The sequence below is a fragment of the Desmodus rotundus genome, chromosome 1, assembly GCF_022682495.2.
Source record: "Desmodus rotundus isolate HL8 chromosome 1, HLdesRot8A.1, whole genome shotgun sequence".
In the NCBI taxonomy this organism is placed as follows: Eukaryota; Metazoa; Chordata; class Mammalia; order Chiroptera; family Phyllostomidae; genus Desmodus; species Desmodus rotundus.
In genome coordinates this window covers 60,744-81,210 of record NC_071387.1, presented here as the reverse complement: position 1 = coordinate 81,210, position 20,467 = coordinate 60,744, and the positions used below count along the sequence as shown (strand labels likewise).

The window sequence follows — 20,467 nt, the reverse complement described above, 5'->3', positions numbered from 1 at the left end:
GCCCCTAATCCATAGTTGCTAACCCCTAAGCCATACCAATAAGCCAAACCCATAGCCCTAAGCCATAGGCATAGCCTTAGCCCTAAGCCATAGCCCTAAGCCACAGACAAAGCCTCTAAGCCATACACATATCCATAGCCATAGCCCTAACACTAAACACTAAACACTAAACACCAACACAAAACCCCAACACTAACCCTAAGCCATGGCTCTGGCCCTGGCACTTGCCACTATCTCCTAGCCCCTACCACATAACCCTGTGCCCTAAGCCCTCTTCCCTAAGCCCTAGCCACCAAACCCTGTGCCCTAACCCCTGGCCCTGGCCCATAACCCCTTGCCCTGGCCCATAACCCCTAACCCCTAGCCCCTGGCCCTAAGTGTAGCCCTAAGCCCTAAACCCTTCATCCTAAGCCCTAAACCCAGCCCCTGGCACCTTGCTCCAGTCCCTACCCCTAACCCCTACCGCCTACACCCACACCCTATGCTCTAGAACGCGACCCCAACCCTAACCCTAACCTACTTCTTACAGTAGCAGAATTTCTTCTAAGGGAAACTGCTCTTTTGACTGTCCTGTCGTGTTTCCCTTCTTTTGCTCCACGATCTCTTCCGTGTTAGTCTAAAGTGTGTAGTGTTCATCTCACTAATTGTGTTGATGCAACGCTTTCCTTACCTTTCTGAAGACAATCCCACGTGGAAGTGCTGTCGAGAATGCTGCTTGAGGTGTTCTTCCCAGGCGACCGCTGTAGATCTCAGAGGTCACAGACGTGGACGTAACCATCCTGGTGCAAATGACGTTCCATGATTCATTTGGGTACTTTGAGTGCGTCGCCCGTGGCCGCTGTGGCCTCACGTGGTCGATCCTCGGGCAGTGTCTCCCCTGGATGGCCGTCCACAGCAACGAGTCCATCCCAGGCGTGGGGAACCATGCTGAGAGACATCTCCGACGGGAACCTGCAAGGCAATTGAGACACATTAGATCCCTAACAGCACCTCCTCCTATATACCACACATCTTTTCCTCCGTTTATTGGGCATTTTCACCCTTCTTGAAATGACAGGCCCTAGTGCACCGAAAACTTGGCTGATCTTCATTCATCTTCCCTATCACGATGGCCATACTCACACTCAACACATTTCAGAAGATTTCTTTATTTTCCAAAACATAAGAAACCGGCCTGATGACGTGCCCACGAAAGCATGCAAGTAAAATACTATCTGTTCTTCCTTATCTTTTTTATTGTACTTATTTGATTTCCTTTTTTAGCCCCGTGGTAGACAATAGGGAATACACTTTACTTTTCTCATTGAATGAGGAACATGCAACAGGCAACATGGACAAAGCGGACTCTGTCATGCTACAAGCACACTTCCAAGAAATGTCACATCAAAAGGGTTTCTTACTGCTTTGGCCTTTATTCTGAACACCAATCACATGGTACCTACACAGTGCTAATATGTAGACTCTTCTAAATGCTCTTGTAAATGCCACTGCCATCCAAAGTCATTCATAGTCCACTGGAATCAAACGCTTTTCCTGGCAACCTGCACTGAGGTGTCATTCCCCAAAACGGACACGAGATGGCAGCACAGACCGACAGACTCAAGGCATAGATGCCATGATGGACACACTTTACATTTTCCAAAAGAAAGTGGACGACACAACATTGTCACCATTCCATTCCACTGCCCTCTGTCATCTTTCAGGGAACTTTGCGTTCCGTCCTCCTGCAGCACTGTTACCTTTAGGAGCCCAAAGCTGTTCCACGGGCCTTCTGCAGTCTTCATGGAACCAGAAATTTCTCTCCAATGACAGAAATTTGGTATACCGAACGAAATGGCCACGTGAAGATGCGAGGTCTGGGGAATACTGCGGACGAATTACAACGGCACGGCCGGGATGGAAACCTTTTCCCTGGTCGCCAAAGACAAACGTGGGCTCTCACCTCATCCTGAAGCTTCAGAATCTTCTGCAACTGAATTCTGGATACTTTCCCTCGCAGGGTGTGTTCAGGTGGTCTGACAGCAGGCAGTACCTGTTGCCACTAACCTGCTGGATTTCCACAGAGAACTCCTACTGCAGAACTCCATCTGCAATCCCGTCGGGAGCCAACCAACAGCGGACCCTTGTCACAGTCAGGACGGATGAGATGCGTCTGCACGGCAGAGGCAGCTGGGGCTGGACTCCCTGTGTATCTCTTCTTGCATGTCTGTCTTTGCTATTACTAGGTGGTGCGATTTTTGAGCACTTGTATTTCTGGTCCACTGATCTGCAGAATTCCAACGCAACTGTACAAAATGATTTCTTGGCCATAGAACAAAAGTCCCTTATAACCCCTCCGCAGCCTACTTCTCCTACCTATTGGAAGATTGATATCAGACAATGGGCAGGCCAGATTGCCAGAAAAAAATGGATAAAAATGTTACTAGACATCCCCCTTAGTACAACCTTGGACAGGAAAAATATTGGATGGAACTAGATGGATAAAAGAGCAAGGAAAATAGGTGAACTATGATAATTTAAGCATGAGGGAACAAATACAAAGATCATTCCCTGCAAAGTGCATAAAGAAAGAACCAGAAGCAGGTTTGTATTTGAGAGGTGATGGTGTTGGAAGACTCTTCAAACAGTATGTCATCCAACACAGACGTTTCTCTTTCTTCATATGATGAGGATCAGGGATCTAAATTTGTCCGAAAAGCTAAAGAGGCACCGTTTGTCCCTATTGGAATGGAGGGTTTCGCAGCAATCGTCACGTACGGGTTGTACAAACTGAAGAGCCAGGGGAGCACTAAAATGTCGGTCCACCTGATCCACATGCGCGAGGCGGCCCAAGGCTTCGTTGTGGGAGCGATGACTCTCGGTATGGCCTATTCCCTGTATAAGGAATTCTGGACGAAACCTAAACCCTAGGAGAAGAGCTGCTGTCTTGGCCGTGGTGGTGCTGGTGGTGGCCGTAGTTAGAGATCTCATATTGAGGTTCTGTATTTATGTTGGAAATAAATCGTTTGAGTGGGTCAGACAATAGGAACATGGTAATTTGAACATTGGCTTCCTTGCTTGCAGGCTTGGTTTGCTGGGTGACTAAATTACTAGTGACTAGTTCACTGACTGGGTCATTCAGAGGAGTCGGATTAGCACATAAGAAACATGCCCCTTTTAAATGCACTTGAGAGTAGCAAAGTGTCCACCTCATTGCTCTCTTTTGGTGAAACTTGTTCTAATGGGTCACCCTGCCAATCCTGAATACTCCCAGTTGCTGCAGAATGTCACGTGCTTTTGATGTTATGTAGGAACCCTCTTTGCCCCAGGTTTTTTTTTTTCTGCCTGCCTCGTGGACTGGTTAACTACTTTTGGTTTTAGGGCTGGTTGGCTCTTACCCCGTTCAGAATGGTGCACAGCACACAGCGTTACAAACCTCCCCACAACTGAACATCTGTGTGTGTGTGTGTGTTTAAACCACACCTAAAATGCTAATGACAGCTGCTAGAAGGTAGTATTTATTTTAGAGTCATACTTGTAAACATTAGATAATTGTTTATCTAATCTAATTGGATCCTAATTTGACTATTTTGTAATTGCAGGGTTATATTTTTGTTGCTGTTACAATAATTTTTAAATGCCACCTTGAAATAGAAATGTGTATTTTAAGTGCTAATGCAGAGGTGATGAAAAACAATTTTTAACTGGGTACAGTATGTTTATTTTTCTCTGGAAGCATCATAGATGTTAAACTAAACAATTTACCTGTGATGGAAGTGCTTAATGATGTAAGAGCAAGCTCTGGTCAGACATACACAAACTTGTGTGTACTGCAGAAGGCCTTATTGCACTTGGGAAGATCTCCTGACTAACTTGACTTTACATTCCATGGTGATAACATGGTAAATGTGTTATTAAGGTACATGAACACACACACACAAAAAAAAAAAAGAAAGAAAGAAAGAAAGAACCTAAACGGGAAGATAGATGGCTGAGTTAGAAAGCCTAACCACATAGGCCCTTTAATAGTTCACATATAACCGCTAGCTAGTCTAGCGTATCTTTCTGACCTATGACAAATTATGAAAACTTTGTTAGACATCGAATGATCGATAAGACATTTGAAACTTTGCAGATGTAGTTACTTGTGGTTGTCAGATTGATAGCCCTCCTGGTCAAAATAAACTTTGTTTACTATGAACAAATCTGTAGAACTTCCTACACATTTTCTTGGAATTTCTGTATAGACTTTTTCTGCTTGAGAAATCATGCCATGAGCCTATTCCTTTGATGTCACATAACAAATCCCTATAAAAATAAAGCATAATTAAACTCTTAGAGTTCGGTCACACCCACACGAGGCTGGCCGTTCTCCGGCATCAAAATTGGTGTCTGACCCCTCATTCTTTACATGCGCCATCCATCCTTCGGGGACACTGAGACCCGCCAAGTCTGGGCCCCAGCACGATCCACCACAAGCGCAACCTCACGTCTTTTGGATGAAGACTGCCCTTTGCAGAGGGGTGGTGCTGGTTCCTTTGTGTGCCCTCCATCTCTCCCATTCCACATTATTCTAAAATACCAATGATTCATCCCCTCACAACTCATTTTGGAAACGTAAAGCTTTCCTTGTTTCAGTACAGAATTGCATGTGGATAGGTGGTCTAGGTGGGTCCACCCTCCTCCCCCCTTTCTTCTGTGGAACCCAAACATATAAGTGATGGACCCGACTCTGTTACTGCAAATGTCTTTCGACGCTTGATTAGGGTGCTTTGACTGTGTGGCCTGTCTCCCGTGTACCAAAACGTGGTCTGCCCTCAGGGAATGTCTGCCCTGGGTGGCTCTCCCCTGTGACTGCTCTGCCACACCCATAGGACAAGTGCACACCGGAAATCCCTCGTGTGACGCCTTGCGAACCCCTTCAGCCGTGTTGTGTCAGTCACACCGACGTCTCCGTATACACCTTACATCTTTCTGAACCTTACAAATGTGCTTCCCTTTTTTGAAATGACAAACCAAAAAGGGCCCAATACATAGCTTATGTTATTCCATCTTCGCTGTGAATATGGCCACACACACATTCACCACTTGTGTTGAGATTTTTTTGTAACGCGAGCTGGTATGACAGCCGTCACGGTGCAATCTAACAAAGTGGTTTTGAATGACATTAAGGAAAGGATGCATGACCAAACCAAGGACATGGGGTAGGTGTGTGTCATAGTGGACCGTTGGGGACTGAACTGACATATTCACCAGACCTATTGAAGGCAGGGTTCAACCGGCATCACAGCCTTCAAATCCTACACGATATATTCTTTGCTCTCATAGCTCTTAAGCGACCATTCACACAGAATGGATGACGGCCAAGTTCAGTTGTTCGTGACTTCAGAAATAGACTCCTATAGAAACTCCTAAATTAATGGCATTTGGAATTACAAAATACCTCGACATAGCTGATGGTAAAGATGCCCCGTATCAAAACTTGCGAAAAGAAATCTTCACCCTTGATGAACACGTTGGAAGCAGAAGCTGGAAATGCACAACTTTTGCACCAGTGTGAAATATCTAAAGTGATAAACTAAGTACAGAAAAATCCAAGAAACGAGCCCGTGGACATGTATGGAAGGGCATGTGCATACAGTGATGGCACTGATATTGTACTTTACTTTTTTGGATACCTCTTGGTGCAGCATTATGCATGAATTTTACCTCCGCATTCTTTTAGAAATCTGCACCAAACACGGTGATGACAAATGATTTTCGACCATGCCTGAAACTTGTCAAAGCATCATACTATGCTGCAAAGCCACTTCAAAAAAAAAGGGTCACATCATGCACTGTCATAGTTCCCTCTGCCCTTAAGCTGAACACCAGTCACAAGGTAACTGGACGGTGCTGCCATTGAGACGTTTTTAAATGTGCTTAGAAATACTAATGCCCTCCAAAGCCACTGATAGTCCACTGGAATCGACCTCTTTTCCTGCTGACCTACACTAAGGTGTGATTCCTGAAAATGGCCACGAGAGGGCAGCAGAGACGATCAGATGGAACGCATATTCCACTCATGACTGGGCTGAAAGGTTCCCTGGTGTTTTGGCCTGAGATGCAATAACAGGCATACATTTCATTTCCCCCAGACGACGTGACTGGAAAACGACCTCACTGTTTTCTCCACTGCCCTCTGCCACCTTTCAGGCAATTTCACCATTCCATCCTCCCACAACACTGTTCTCTTTCGGAGAACAGAATTCTTCCCAATGCCTTCGGCAGTCTTCCAGGGAATGGACATTTCTCTCCACTAACAAATCCCGAGAGACCAGACTCGATCGCCGTGCAAAGGCTCAAGGTCTGGAGAGCACTGCGGATGAACTACCACTGCATTCCCAGGCTGGAACCGTTTTTCCCTGATCAGAAAGACAAACGTGTGCTCTCACCTTATCCTCAAGATATGTGTCTTCTGCTGACAAATTCCAGACTCTTTCGCTTGGACGGTGCTTTCGCTGGGTCCGACTGGGAGCCATACCTGTTGTCAGTAACCTGCTGGTTTCCCCAAGAGCTCCCACTGCCGGACTCCCTCCTCATTCCACCACAGAATACCATCACTTCTGATGGGTGACGACCACCCTTTACAGAGGCGGCTGCTGCTGGTACTTTGTTTGCTCACAATCTCTCCTATCACACATTATTCTCAAATATCAACCATTCACCACCACCCCCCAAATTGTCTTCAGAAGGTTTCCCTTATACTTCAGTAGAGAAACGCTTCTGGAAATATGATCGACAGGGGTCCCCACCACCCTGCTTAACTTCTGTGGAACCCAAGTGTCAAAGTGATTAACGAAAACGTGATGGTGCAAATGATTTTCGACGCTAGATTAGGATAATTTCAGTATGTCTCCCGCATCCCATAACGCGGTCTGGACTCAGTGAACGTCTGCCCTGAATGACTCTCCACTGCAACTGATCTGCCCACCCGTGGGGCGACTGGGTGAGGAAAATCTCTGGCGTGAAACTCACAGTCCACTTCGGACACGTTCCGTCACTCACGGCATCTTCCCCACACACACCACAGACCTTTTCTTACCTTACTGTTGCACTTGTACCTTTCTGGAAATGACTAAGCCAAAGGGGGCGGAAACGTGGCTCCTCTTCATGAGTCTTCAGCGGGAAAAGAAACAAGCACGTTGCCCAGTTGGGATGAGGTTTTTTCTGCACACTGATAGGATGGCTGCCCCAACACAGTCTAACAAAATGGTTTCAAAGGACGTTAAAGGCAAGTATGAGCAACTGAGGACAGGGAATGGGGTGGCGGGGGGCGGCGGTGGAAGTGGGGTTAGGGACCTAACCGGGGTTTTGGCCTGAAAGACTTTTTGGCCAGCCTGACTGAAGGCAAGTTTCAACAAGTAGCACTGCCTCGAAACCCTACACGGTGTGTTTCTGCTCTCATAGCCCTTATGCTAGCATCCACACAGACTGCATGGGGACAACGTTCTTTGTTCGGGACTTCTGGCACAGACTCCTACAGACGCTGCAAAATGAACCACTGCTACGATTAAAAAACAATTTCACGTGAACGACGCTAAACATCCTACAGACCAAAACTTGAAAAGAAACCTTCACCCTTCGCTGAACACGTTACAAGCAGAAACTGGAAATGGACGAGTTTTCCACCCATACGAGGAATCTAAAATGGTAAATGAAGTCTACACAGATCCAAGACACGAGCCTGTAGACATGTCCGGAAGGGCAATACATACTATAACACCGCTGATATTTTACTTTGCTTTCTTTGGTATCTCTTGGTGCAGCATTATGTACACATTTTACCTCCGTGTTCTTTAAGAAAGCCGCAGCAAACACACCAATGACAGATGATTTTCAAGCTCACCTATAACTTGACAAAACCTGACTCTGCTACGCGACAAAGCCAGTTCCAACAAATATCACATCAACCACATTCATCTCTCCCTTTCCCTTCACTTAAAAACCGCTCACAAAGTAACTGGACATTGCTGAGATGTACATGCTGTCAACTGCACCGTTAAATACCACTGCCCTGACAAGTCATTGAATGGCACTGGAATCAAGCACTTTTCCTGCTGACCTACACTAAGGTGTCATTCCTGAAAATGGCCACCAGATGGCAGCAGACACTAACACAGGGGACGCATATGCCAGGAAGGGCTGGGATAGAAGGTTCCTTGGCTTTTTACCCTGACATACAATCACAGGCACACTTTTCATTTTCCCCAAACAACGTGACTGCACAAAGTCGTCACTGTTCTGTTCCGCTGCCCTCTGCCACCTTACAGGCAACTTCACCGTTCCATCACCACACGAGATTGTTCTCTTGCTGATCACAGAACTCTTCCCTGTGCCTTCAGCATTCTTGGAGTGAATAGAAATTTCTCTCCAAAAAGAAAAATTCAGAGAGACAAACTAAACGGCTGTACAAAGGTGCAAAGTATAATGAGCACTGAGGAGGAATCACCACTGTGCGGCCAGGATGGAACCGTTTTTTCCAGGTCACCAAACAGAAACATACGCTCTCACCTTATCCTGGAGCTTACGTGTCTTCTGCTGACAAACTCTGGACTCTTTCCCTTTGGTGGACCTTTCAGCTGGTCTGATGGGGAATGGTACCTGTTGCCACTCACCTGCTAGTTTTCCACATGGAACTCCTTCTGCGGGACTCCCTTGATATCCCACCACATAAACGACCTGACCTCCTTTGGCTGGAGACCGCCCTTTGGAGGGGCGAGTGGTGGTTCCTTTCTTTCCCCAGAATCTCTCCCGTTTCACGTTATTCTAACACAGCAATGACCCATCTCCTACTCACGATTTCACCTGAAAACTGAGCAGATCCCTTATGTTTCACCGGAGAAATGCATGTGGATATGTGGTCAAGAAGCATCCCCCACCACCCTGCTTAACTTCTGTGGAACAAAAAAGTCAAAGGGATAATGTAACACAGCTGGTGCAAACGATTTTTAAAGTCCGATTAGGATGCTTTCTGTACGTTGCCTGTCTCCCTGCTGTCACAACATGATCTGTCCTCAGTGAACGTCTGTCCTTTATGGCTCTCCACTGCACCTGGGGCGCTACACCCGTGGGGCAACTGCACACGAGGAACCTCCGCCATGACACTTGGCAATCCGCTTCTGACACGTGCCATCCTTCACAGCGCCTACTCCACACACACCACAGGGCTTTTTTCCCTTACAGTTGTGCTTCTACCTTTCTGGACGTGACAGAGCCTAATGTGCCAAAACCATAGCTCACAGTCATCCATCTTCAGTGTGAAAATGGACACACACATATTCACCAGTTTGGATGAGTTTTTTTACACACAAGCATATACGACAAGTCTCACAAAAGATTCTAAAATAATGGATTCAAAGAACATTAAACACAACTACATGGGACGAGAGTCACTTGACAGGCAGGGGTGGGGGCAAAAAAACTTTGTGGCCACGCCGATTTCATGCAATATTCAACCAGCCTCAGAGCATCGAAAGCCTATGTTCTTGGACCGCATAGCACTTAAGCTGCCATTCACTGAGAATGGATGACTAGAAGGTTCTGTCCTTCCAAACTTATGAAATGGACTCCTACTGAACCTCTGAAGTGAACCACCATTGGAATGACAAAATAACTTGACCTGAAGGATAGTGAACATGCTCCGTACCAAAACTTGACAAAGAAGTCTTTACTCTTAAATGCTCAGGTGAGAAACAGAAGCTAGAAATGTACACATTGTGCACCTTATGAGGAACCTGAAGTACTAAACAAACTCCAGGCAAACGGAAGGAAATGAGCCTGTAGACACGTCCGGAAGGGCATAGACATAAAATACAAGCACGGGCATTTTACTTTATTTTTTTTTACCGCTTGGTGGAGAATTTCAAGTAAACTGTACCTGGGCATTGTTTAAAGAAGCTTCAACAAACAAAGCAAACGACAGATGAATTTCAGGCACACTTGCACTTGTAGAAATCTGAATCTATTGCGCTACACAGCGAGATCTGAAAATGTCACATAAAACCCGATTATTGGTCCCTGGATGGAAATCTGGAGACGGGTCACAAGGTAATTGGACAGAGCTGACATCGGGACATTTTCAAATGCACGTGTAAATACCACTGTCATGAAAAGTCACTGATTCTCCACTGGGTTTGACCACTTTTCCTGCAGCCCTGCACTAGGATGTCATTCCTGAAAACAACCACGAGATGGCAGCAGATAACAACAGACGGAACGTATAGCCTACTAATGGCCTGGCTGAAAGGGTCCTTGCCTTTTTGCCCCAAGATGCAATGACGGGCATGCTTTTCATTGTCCCCCCACAACATAACTGCACGATGTCTTCACCGTTTTCTTTCACTACCCTCTGCCACATTCTTGTGATTTCACCATTCCGTCGTCCCACAACATGGTTCTCTTTTGGAGCAGAGAACTCTTCCAGCTGTCTGATGCAGTCTTCCAGGGAATGGAAATTTCTCTCCATAAAGAGAAATTCAGAGACACAAACTAAATGGCCATGAGAAAGAGCACAGTCTCTGAGTACTATGGAGGAATCGGGACTGCACAGCCAGGCTGGAACCGTTTTCCCTGGTCACCAAAGAGAAATGTGCTCTCTCACCTAATCCTAACCTTCCGCATATTCTGCTGACAAATTCCAGACTCTTTCCTTCAGGAGGAGCTTTCAGTTAGTATGATGGGGAACGATAAGTGTAGCCAGGAACCTGATGGCTTTCTGAAATGAGCTCCTACTGCAGAACTCCCTCCAGAATCCACCACAAGGCCATCATCATCTCCTTTGCACAAAGACCAGCCTTTGGAGGGGTGAGTGGTGGTTCCTTCCTTTGCCCACCGTCTCTACCGTTCCACATGATTCTCAAATAGCAAAGATTCATGCTCCACACACACACACACACACACACTTCATGGAAATGGAACATTTTCTTCACGTTTCAGTGGAGAACCACTTGTGGAAATCTGGTCAAGAAGCCTCTCCCACCATCCGGCTTCACTCCTGTGGAGCCCAAACGTCCATGCAATTGACATAACCATGCTGGTGCAAACGATTTTCAAAGCCTGATTAGGATACTTTGAACATGTTGCCTGTCTCCTGCCTCCCTGCCTGTCTCTCAGTGAACGCCTGCTGTTCGGGGCTCTCCACTGCACCTGGTCTGCCTACCCCTGGGACAAATCACCGTGAAACTTCACAATCCACTTCTGACACATTCCATCAGTCACAGCATCTTCTCCACACGCACCACAGATCTTTTCTTGCCAAGCATGTGTCCTGACTGGGAACCCAACTGGAGACCCCTTTGGTTTACAGGACGGTGCTCCATCCAATGAGCCATAACACCCAGGCACACATCTAGATTTTTTAAAAACGTGAATAGTCCCTTCTGATGAGAAGACATTCATAGAAATGGTACAATATAAAAAATACCAGAGAAGATGTTCAATGGCTATATCACGGCACGCTACCCCTTCCCAGACACTGCAAAGGCTGTACTGAGAAAAACAAACTGAGAAATGTTGATGATCAAAAACAAAAATTAGAACAGTTGACCATTTCTTTCGTGAATGTAAAATATTATAGACCTTGTATCAAATAATTTGACATTTCCTCAAAAAAATGATCCTGTGTTCAATGACTCTACTTCAAAATATATAGCTGAGAAATTGGAAACAGATGTTATAACAAACTTATACAGGATTATTCATAACAGCACTGTTAACAACTGAAACATGGAAAGTATTCAAATGTCCATCCGCAGATAAATGAATAAACAAACTTTGCTTATTCTGTCATGGAAAAGGGATTGGACCCAAAGGGGGTTTGCCCTGGAAAGGTCTCATGTGTGTAGATTCTTCACTTCCTGCAGCACAATTGCACAACACAAAGCCAGGGAATTTGAAGCGTTTGTACATTAAATCTAAGGACAGTGAAACAGAGAAAGGGCTTCAGAGAGAAGAGGCACAATCACAGCAACAAGAGTGAGCATAGGCGGAACTGCTTCTTGATAAACGGAAAAAAACACAAAGAAGGCCCTTGGAGACAGGATCAGGGGTGAGCCCGGGACGAGCTGCTGCTGCCCACGGCTCCCCTGGCTGCGAGTCTCCTGGGGACCTTTGGAGAGAAGGAGAAACAGAGTGAAGATATGCAGCAAAGAAGAGAAGGGAAGGCGCACATGTGCTCAACAAACAGTGCATGCTGGGTCCTTTTTTTAGGGTTTTACCTGTTTTCTAACGTTGAGAACTTTAGAGGGGGTCTTAGGAGAGCAATCTGCACACAATACTCTGATTTCCAGGGCTGTCCTTTCATGTGCTCATGCAACAAAACGAGTACACAGAGCGATCAGGGTCCTTCTCTGGTGAATTTGTCCTTCAGAAAAGTCGCCAGAGAAGGGCTGGGACTGCGGTGAGTCTTCCCCTGCATGGTCTGCAATGTGTAAACCATTTGCTCTCAAATATCCTTGGTTAGGGAAGATAAGATCCTCATATTTATTACCGGGCTGTAAATCATTGTTGTTACTGTACTATCAAACCCACTTTTCCCATTCCACTAGCAAGGAATTTCCCTACCTTTGTTACTAACCTGCCTCAACTCCATTCACTTGGGGACTCATTTTGGCATTGAATTGAACACAATGATCTTCCGTTGACCGACACCAGTCACCAGAGCCAAACTCAGGATCCTGGACACAGACCTTTCACTCTGAAACCTGGACCCTGGAGCGGACCCAAACCAAAATCAGGTCTCCAGGCCCAAAGCCCCAAACCCTAAGCCGTGTGCCCTCAACCGAGCCAGACTGTGAAGTCTGAAGGCCAAACACCAGATGCCAAGAACTGACATGGGACCCTTAATGCCAGACTCCACACACCAAAACGAAAACCTTCATCTGCATGTGGACCTCACATGCGAGCCCAGGACACAGAGCCACAACCTAAGAGGTGCGAGACTGCAGACACACAACTGAATGCATTTTGACTCTGAAGCACAGGCCCTGGACACAGGATGCAGATCTATAAACAGGACCTTATGGCCAGAATTTTGAGTTAGGGCCAGATACTGGGCCCCAGTTGCCAGAGGCCACAGGCAGAAGCTGAACCGGATGCTCCCATTGTAAACAACGCTGCCATTCAATAGGATAAAACCCACGTCTCTCCAAATGCAAACTTCAACCTTTTACCAAACCAAGCACTGATAGGCCAAGAGACAGAGCGAACAAAAAGGATGCTGACCTTGCAGGGCAGACGTCCATGATCTGTCACTTCCAACAGGTTCAGGAGTTAGCATTGTCTCGCCGTTCATTCTTCAACGCCAGTTTTTCAAAACTGTGGGGGATTAAAAAGCTACTAGTTTCCTCAAACCTTGTCCGCTCTAACACATGTGGGATAATAATCAAAATAACATAATCTAAACAATACAGGATACTCAACATTTCATATATGCATGAGCACAAACGAAGACCAGACAATGAGGTGACATCAGGTATGAAGGACATTTGGGAGGATGGGAAACAGGGTCTTATACAGGTAAAGTGGGTGATAGGTAATTTATGAAAAGTGCAGCATTTGTGGAATGTGACTTTTTGGTAGGCAATCCTACAAACTACTCAACACAAGGTAAACTAATAAACTATTCTAAATTTCATGACTGTGATCACTCAGTTGAGAATAGGTTACTTTGCTAAACTTGTTAAATCTTGTGGCAACAGCAGCAGACATGGCCTGAGAGAGTGACCGCCTGCCAGCAGGGCCTTGCACTGTGCACAGGGGGTCAGAGGACTGACTGTCCCTGTCCAGTGCAATGCGGACCATCCTCCTCTGCCTGCAGCCAGCAGTGGGCAGAGGGTCCCGCGAGTGCAAGGCACGTGACCCCAAAGCCACAACTGAGAGGCGAGCCACGGCCACACCGGTGGGATGATGAGATTTGTCATCTCACCTGACACATGAGATGGCAGCAGAGAGACACACTTGGGACAATTTTCAAAGGGACCATACTGTGCAAAGGCGAGTTTTAACAAATTTCAAAGGACTGAAATTATATACAGTATACTTCTTACTGTCATTGCTGTTAATATAGAAATCAGGAAGAAAAGGTACATAGTAAGTCTTGATATTTAAAAGTAACTAAATACATGTCTCAATAACATTGCAGTCAACATTCATTGCTGTTCTAACTACACTCAACCACTTCTGTTCACCTGCCACTAACAGGTTATTCCTGAAATGCCCACGAGATGGCAGCAGAGACGCACACTTGGAACACTAGTATTTGCTTGGCCAAAAGGTTCATTCGATTGTTAGGTAAAGACACAATGAAAGAGACGTTTTTCGTTTTCACCAGTAATGTCATTGAACAACGTATTCACTGCTTTGTCCCACTATTCTGCAATCTTTCAGGCATCTTCATAATTCTATCTTCCCAAAACTTTTTATCTTTTGGCCAAGCTGATACAGAGCCAGTTTCAACCAGAATTGCAGCACTGACATTATATACAACGTGTTTCTCTGAGTGCTCCTATTGCACTGAAGCTAGAATTCACTACAAATGGGTGACTGGAAAGTCCTTACATTGGGTAGTTACGGAATACACTCCTCAACAACCTCAGAAATAAAGCACAATTTCAATTACAAAATAAACTTAATGGCGAGAAAGATACTGCATACCAAAACTTATGCAAAACATCTTCACCCTTAAATACACATTATCAAATATAAAAGCTGAAGATATACAAGATTTGTGCCCATACTTAGAATCTAAAATAGTAAATTAAATCTAGAAAAGTAGACAGAAATGTGCACATTGACATATCTGCAAGTGTATATACATAAAATGAAAGCACTTCTTTTTAACTCTTGGGGTAGTATTTTGAAAATTTTTTTCCTCGCTGTTAAAGTAAGCACCAACAAAGTCAATTAAAAATGCTTTTCAACCACACTTGGAACTTTTTTAAAAAACAACTACAGTGAGCTATAATCCAGGTTTCAACAAATGTCTCACAAACTATTTATTGCTCTCTTTGCCATTGATCTGGAAACCAGTCACAAGGTAACTAGAAAGTCCCTCTATTTAGATGTTTTAAAACACACTTCTAAATACCTTCCCAAAATAAATCACAGACTGGAAAATAATTTACGTAGAAAAATAATAAAAATCCTACATACCAAACCAAGATCTTTCTGCTCTCAAAAATGATAGAAGCCTCAAATTGTTTCTCAACCAAAGGTGACTTTTGCCCCCAAGGGGGCTTGAGGCAATGTGCTGAGTCATCCTAGATTGTCCTGAGGGGAAGGGAAGCCAGGGTGTGGGCAGTGAATAGAGGTCATGGATGCTAATAAGCACCTACAATGCAGAGGACAATCCCCCAGGAGAATGATTTATGTGGCCCAAAAGGTCCATAGTGCTGAGAATGACAAACCCTGTTCTGTATCCTGAAGACTCCATTAGAATACAAACAGCATGTCCCTTTGCATCCCATGTCTGAAATGCTGCCTTTCTTGGAACAGGAAGCATAGAAGCTAAAAGTTAAAGAATAAAAAAGGACAGCCATCTGACAAATGTCGGGAAGAAGTGTCCTAGACAATAGATCGGGAGGCAAAGGAAGACCCATCCACTTAGGAGACCAGATCACACTGTGATTAAACACAGTACTCATTTGAGGATCCCTGCTTCTCTCCACTGCTCCTATGTCACTGTAATAACTTCTTCATAATATCACTTAGAACAAAGATTCTTACTCTGTTAGATTCCACATTTCACCATCTCAAGTTTTCCTCTTTCAAAATGTGGACGTTTGCCACACTCTGTGTTCCTCAGATTACCTCCCCGGGGCACATTCCCTGTAACAAAATACTTCTGATTTCTAGAACACCATGCTTCCAGGCCCCAAACTCATTTAAAATGCTAAGAAGGATGTTACTATTTTATTGAGTATGTATGACTAACAAAGAAAATGTTTCTGTCTCCTCACATTACCTCACTTCCTGTGTTCTTTCAGGCTTTAACTATTTCTAGGTCACCTACAGCTACAACCATTTAACGATCATTATTGCATGAGAGCATGTTTACCTTCGTAACTCATGAGAATTGATGAAAAATAATCACAAATAGAATTTAGTGCACTGATGGGAAAATAACATGCAGAAATAAATATGTAGAAATAGTAAATTAAATATATAATTTTTAAAAACGACTCTAAAAAACAGGTAAAAAAACAACAACCTGGGGATAAACTTAACAACGACATACAGGATCTGTATGAATGAAATTGGAAATTGCTACCCAATAACAGAAACTTTAGCAAATGGAAAATATCATCTTGGTTTTGGGTTAAAAATGTGTGTCATTGTATATCCATAGACCAAAGTTATCTATAACTCAAATATACTCTAGATAAATATAGAAAAGTGGTCCCACAAGAAGTGGTCAGCTAAATTGGGACCTGAGACATGTACCCCAGAAACAGTCTGGCCCCCTTTTCTGCTCCCCATAGGGTGGTTGTATCTACCTCCCAACCCTCCTCACCTCATAGCCCTGACGCAGCTCAGCTCCTGTCCCTGGATTGCGTTGCTTGCATCAGCTTAGGCTGTGAACAACACCTCGGGACCACGGCGACCAGCAGCCACCGGTAGCCGGCAGCACCTAACTTCCAGCCCGTGTGGTTGCTCATCTCTCCCCGAGAATTGCCGGTCCCTCACGCCCCCCAGCCTAAATTTGCCTCCCACCAAGCCCCACCCACATCTGTGGCCCCCTCTCACCTCCAGCCCAGTCCTGCCTCTGACCTTAGACAGGCCCCGCCCCTCATCTGTAGGTTTCATTTTTAGTGGTCCATTTCAACCAAAACAGCCAGGAATCAAGTATACTTGTGAACAGGCTGTTTAATGAAGACATACATTAATAGTATGTACTTTATAAAATTAAGGACCACTCTGAAAAACAACTTGTTCAGACAATAAAAAGAAAAGACACAAACTGGAAGAACATGTCAATTACCTAAACCATAGGGTGAAAGATGATTGAAAGTGAAAGAATGGGAACAGATACACAGGATGCTGCAAAAGCAGCTTTACAGTTGTTCACATGGAAAATAACATCATAATTATTAAATAATAAGACAACAATAAGCTTTGTCTCTCTAAACCTACTTTTGCCCACCCTGTATTATGGAAACATAAACCACATGAAAATTACATAATAACATGCAGTAGACTTGAAGGTAAAAAGCATGACTACAGAGGATGAGTACTTCCTATCAAAAAGTTTAATTTACCCAGAAGATCCACATTCACCATGTACTTAATGTCATAAACTTAAATTACATAGAACACAGACACAAACAAAAATTTATAATCCTAATAGATTTAACAATCCTATCTCATAAGGAATACAGCATTCCTCTTTCAGAAACAAGAGACCACCTCAAAAAATTCAATAAGAATATGAGAAACACCATGAGCAGCAAATTACGTTCAACATTCACAGATAACCGACTATACACAGCTTTTCCTGCTGGCCGGCCCTGAGGTGTTATTCCCAAGATGACCACGAGATGGCAGAAGAGATGCATGCTTACAATGTTTTTTACATTGACCATATTGTAATGGTTTTAAAAAATTTTTCAACCATTGAAATTACATGAAGTTTCTTGCTATCACTGTAGATAATTTAGAAGTCAGTTGTAAATGTCACCAGAAAATTCTTACACTTACAAGATATGAAATACACTTCTAAATGTCCCTCAAAATGAATCACAATTGAAGTTAAAAAATCATTCCGAGTATTTAAAATAATACATTAAAAATCTACGTGAAAACACAGTGACAAATCTGCACATTAGTGGGAAACAGTTGGAAATTCACATGTTCTGTATCCATATTACAAACCCAGAAAAATAAATTAAATCCAGAGAAAGTAGAAGAATGGAAATAGACAAGGAGAGATATCTGGAAGGGTATATAGTTAAAACAATAGCAGTTGTTACCTGTTTGGGTAGTATTTTGAATTAATTTTTATTTTTCTGTATAATTTAAGTAAGCTGCCACAAAAAAAGGCAGTCTCAGTTTGGGTAAAGAGAGAGAGAGAGAGAGAGAGAAGGTAAAAGAGGAAAACTTGGCATAATTTAAGAATAAAAATAACCTACACAGCTCTGGTGACAACACCAGAGGCCTTTTCTCTGCTCACCCAGCCCGCTCACTAGGAGGGACCCTTTTTCCAATGTGCGTTTCTTTGTTTGCAAATGCAGCCGAGCAGAGAGGAAATGACAGGACCAGACCAGAAAGAGCAGAGAAACGCTGAGCAGCACACGGTGAGGGGGAACTTGCCCCGGGGCTGCCTCACTTCAGGGCCCCCTCACAACCATGATGCTTTCACAACTAAGCAGCAGCACCATTGGGCTGACCCACAGAGGTGCTGCTTCATGATTTGCCTGGAACAATACTGAGCTTCCTAACAGCCTTGCTGCACTCACAGCCATTATTATCAAAATGGAGCTATTTGCACTATATAATGTTTCCTTCTTCCCCACACCCCAACTCCGGAACTCCTGCTGGCATTGAATTGGAGCCAATGACCATCACTTCACAGATGCCAGATGCCACAGACAGACTCAGGACAGAACACAGGCCCTTGGGTACAGAACCTGGACCGCGGAGCAGACCCAGAACCAAAAGCTGAACCCCACACCCCGGCCCCAATCCCAAAACCGTCCCCACAACCCAGGTCAGATCATGGACCCTGAATGCCAAACACTGGACACCAGAGACTGACAGAGAACCCTGGACACCAGGTTCCATACATCAGACCCTACAGCCAGAGCTGCACCAACATCAACAACAAACACCAACTCAGGACATGAAGCCACACCATAAGAGACTCCAGATCCCAGACACACAGATTCAACCTCAGGCCACAGACCCAGGAAACAGAACCCAGATCTGTAACCAGGACCCCACAGCCACACTCCAGGGTTACAGCTGGACAATGGAGCCCAGTTGCCACATGCAGGAGCAGAACCGAGTCCTCACAAGGTAAACAGAGCCAGGAGCCCATAAAAAACATTCCTGAATCTCTAACTCCAAGCAGCTGGCCTCAGAAACAGGTTTTCATGCCAATGTAAGTATACAAGAGAAGAAAATAACTCCCAGCACTACTAAATTATACCAAGCCCTGCAGAAATAGACCATAAAGGCTGACAGAGCAAAAAATAATAATAATGCTTACTTTCGCCAGGAGATGCCCATGATCTCTCAGAGACTGCACTTTCCAGAAGTTACTGTCCCGGCCACGAACGCCACATAGCTGGATAACCAAACCTGTGGGGATTAAAAAATTATTTTTATCATACCTTCTACATTCTCACAGCTAAGATGACAATCAAATCAAATTAATCTGATTAATGGGAGGTATTCAATGTCTAATACATGGACAAGGGGAATTCACATTCAAATGAATACCAAACATAATGAGGTAATATTGGGTATATAGGGTATTTTGGAGAATGGAAGAACAGAGTCTTAGATTTCAACAGTGAAATGGGGGACATGCAGGTAATTTAGGAAAAAAGCCAGCATACCTGGCAGATTGATTAGTGTTGGGCAACTCCCAAAACTTTAAGACACGAGGAGACAGTAAGAGGGTCAACAGGCTCTTGCTAGGAGTGTCACTGTCTGAAGCTGAGGTGATGGTGCTGAAGCTCTCTTCCTAAACCAAACTGTGGCAACTAAACCTCTTAGGAAGAAATGAGATGACAATCCTAAGTAATTTCTCAGTCTTCCCTTTCTTTTAGCAATAATCGCGCCTCAGATAAACCTCATTGGCTACGATACTGCCACTGCGCAAAGCTCAGCCTTCCCTTCCTTAACAGCCAGTTTAAAATCAACGTGCCAAGTGCAAAGTGTTAGCCCTCTTCATTGCTACCTTTGAAACTTCAAATACAAGTTGTATATCCACAAGCTACATTAGAACATTGTTCCATATTTCACTGATATAACCATTCTGTTCTGAGAATAAGTTACTTTACTTAAATTGTTACATCTTCCTTAAGTAAATGGTGACGTACATGTACTCCCCAAATTCACCTCATATTAAACACCTGAGTGCTTGCTTACCTGGTGGGGAAACAACCTTTCCTGTGACCTCAACTATCTTTGGGCTGGTCTAATAATCCAACAGGTATGACACAGTTTAGCAAATGAAAATGGCCAAGTATAAGATATGCATAGGAGGGAGAACCTCACTTACAGGAGAGAGTCAGAAACCCCACATGCAGAAGAGCATAAATGAGACAGCGATGATGTGAGGTGCCGTGGTTATTTTCTATGATAAAAATATCTCCTTACATATGTGGGAAAATATTTGTGATATAATACAAGGTGCTGGAACCACTGAACGGGAAAACTATTGGGCCCCCTACATGACATCCTCCACCAAGATCAATTCTTTAATTGATTTTACCATCCACTC

The 20,467-nt window shown here is 44.3% G+C and overlaps 2 pseudogenes; one reads left to right on the top strand and one right to left on the bottom strand.

The window, feature by feature from the left end:
- The first annotated feature begins 2,596 nt into the window (after positions 1–2,596).
- On the top strand, positions 2,597–3,022 carry LOC128779670 (HIG1 domain family member 1A, mitochondrial pseudogene; annotated as a pseudogene).
- A 16,757-nt stretch (positions 3,023–19,779) lies between these two features.
- On the bottom strand, positions 19,780–19,847 carry LOC128779773 (U4 spliceosomal RNA; annotated as a pseudogene).
- Between the last annotated feature and the right edge of the window lie 620 nt (positions 19,848–20,467).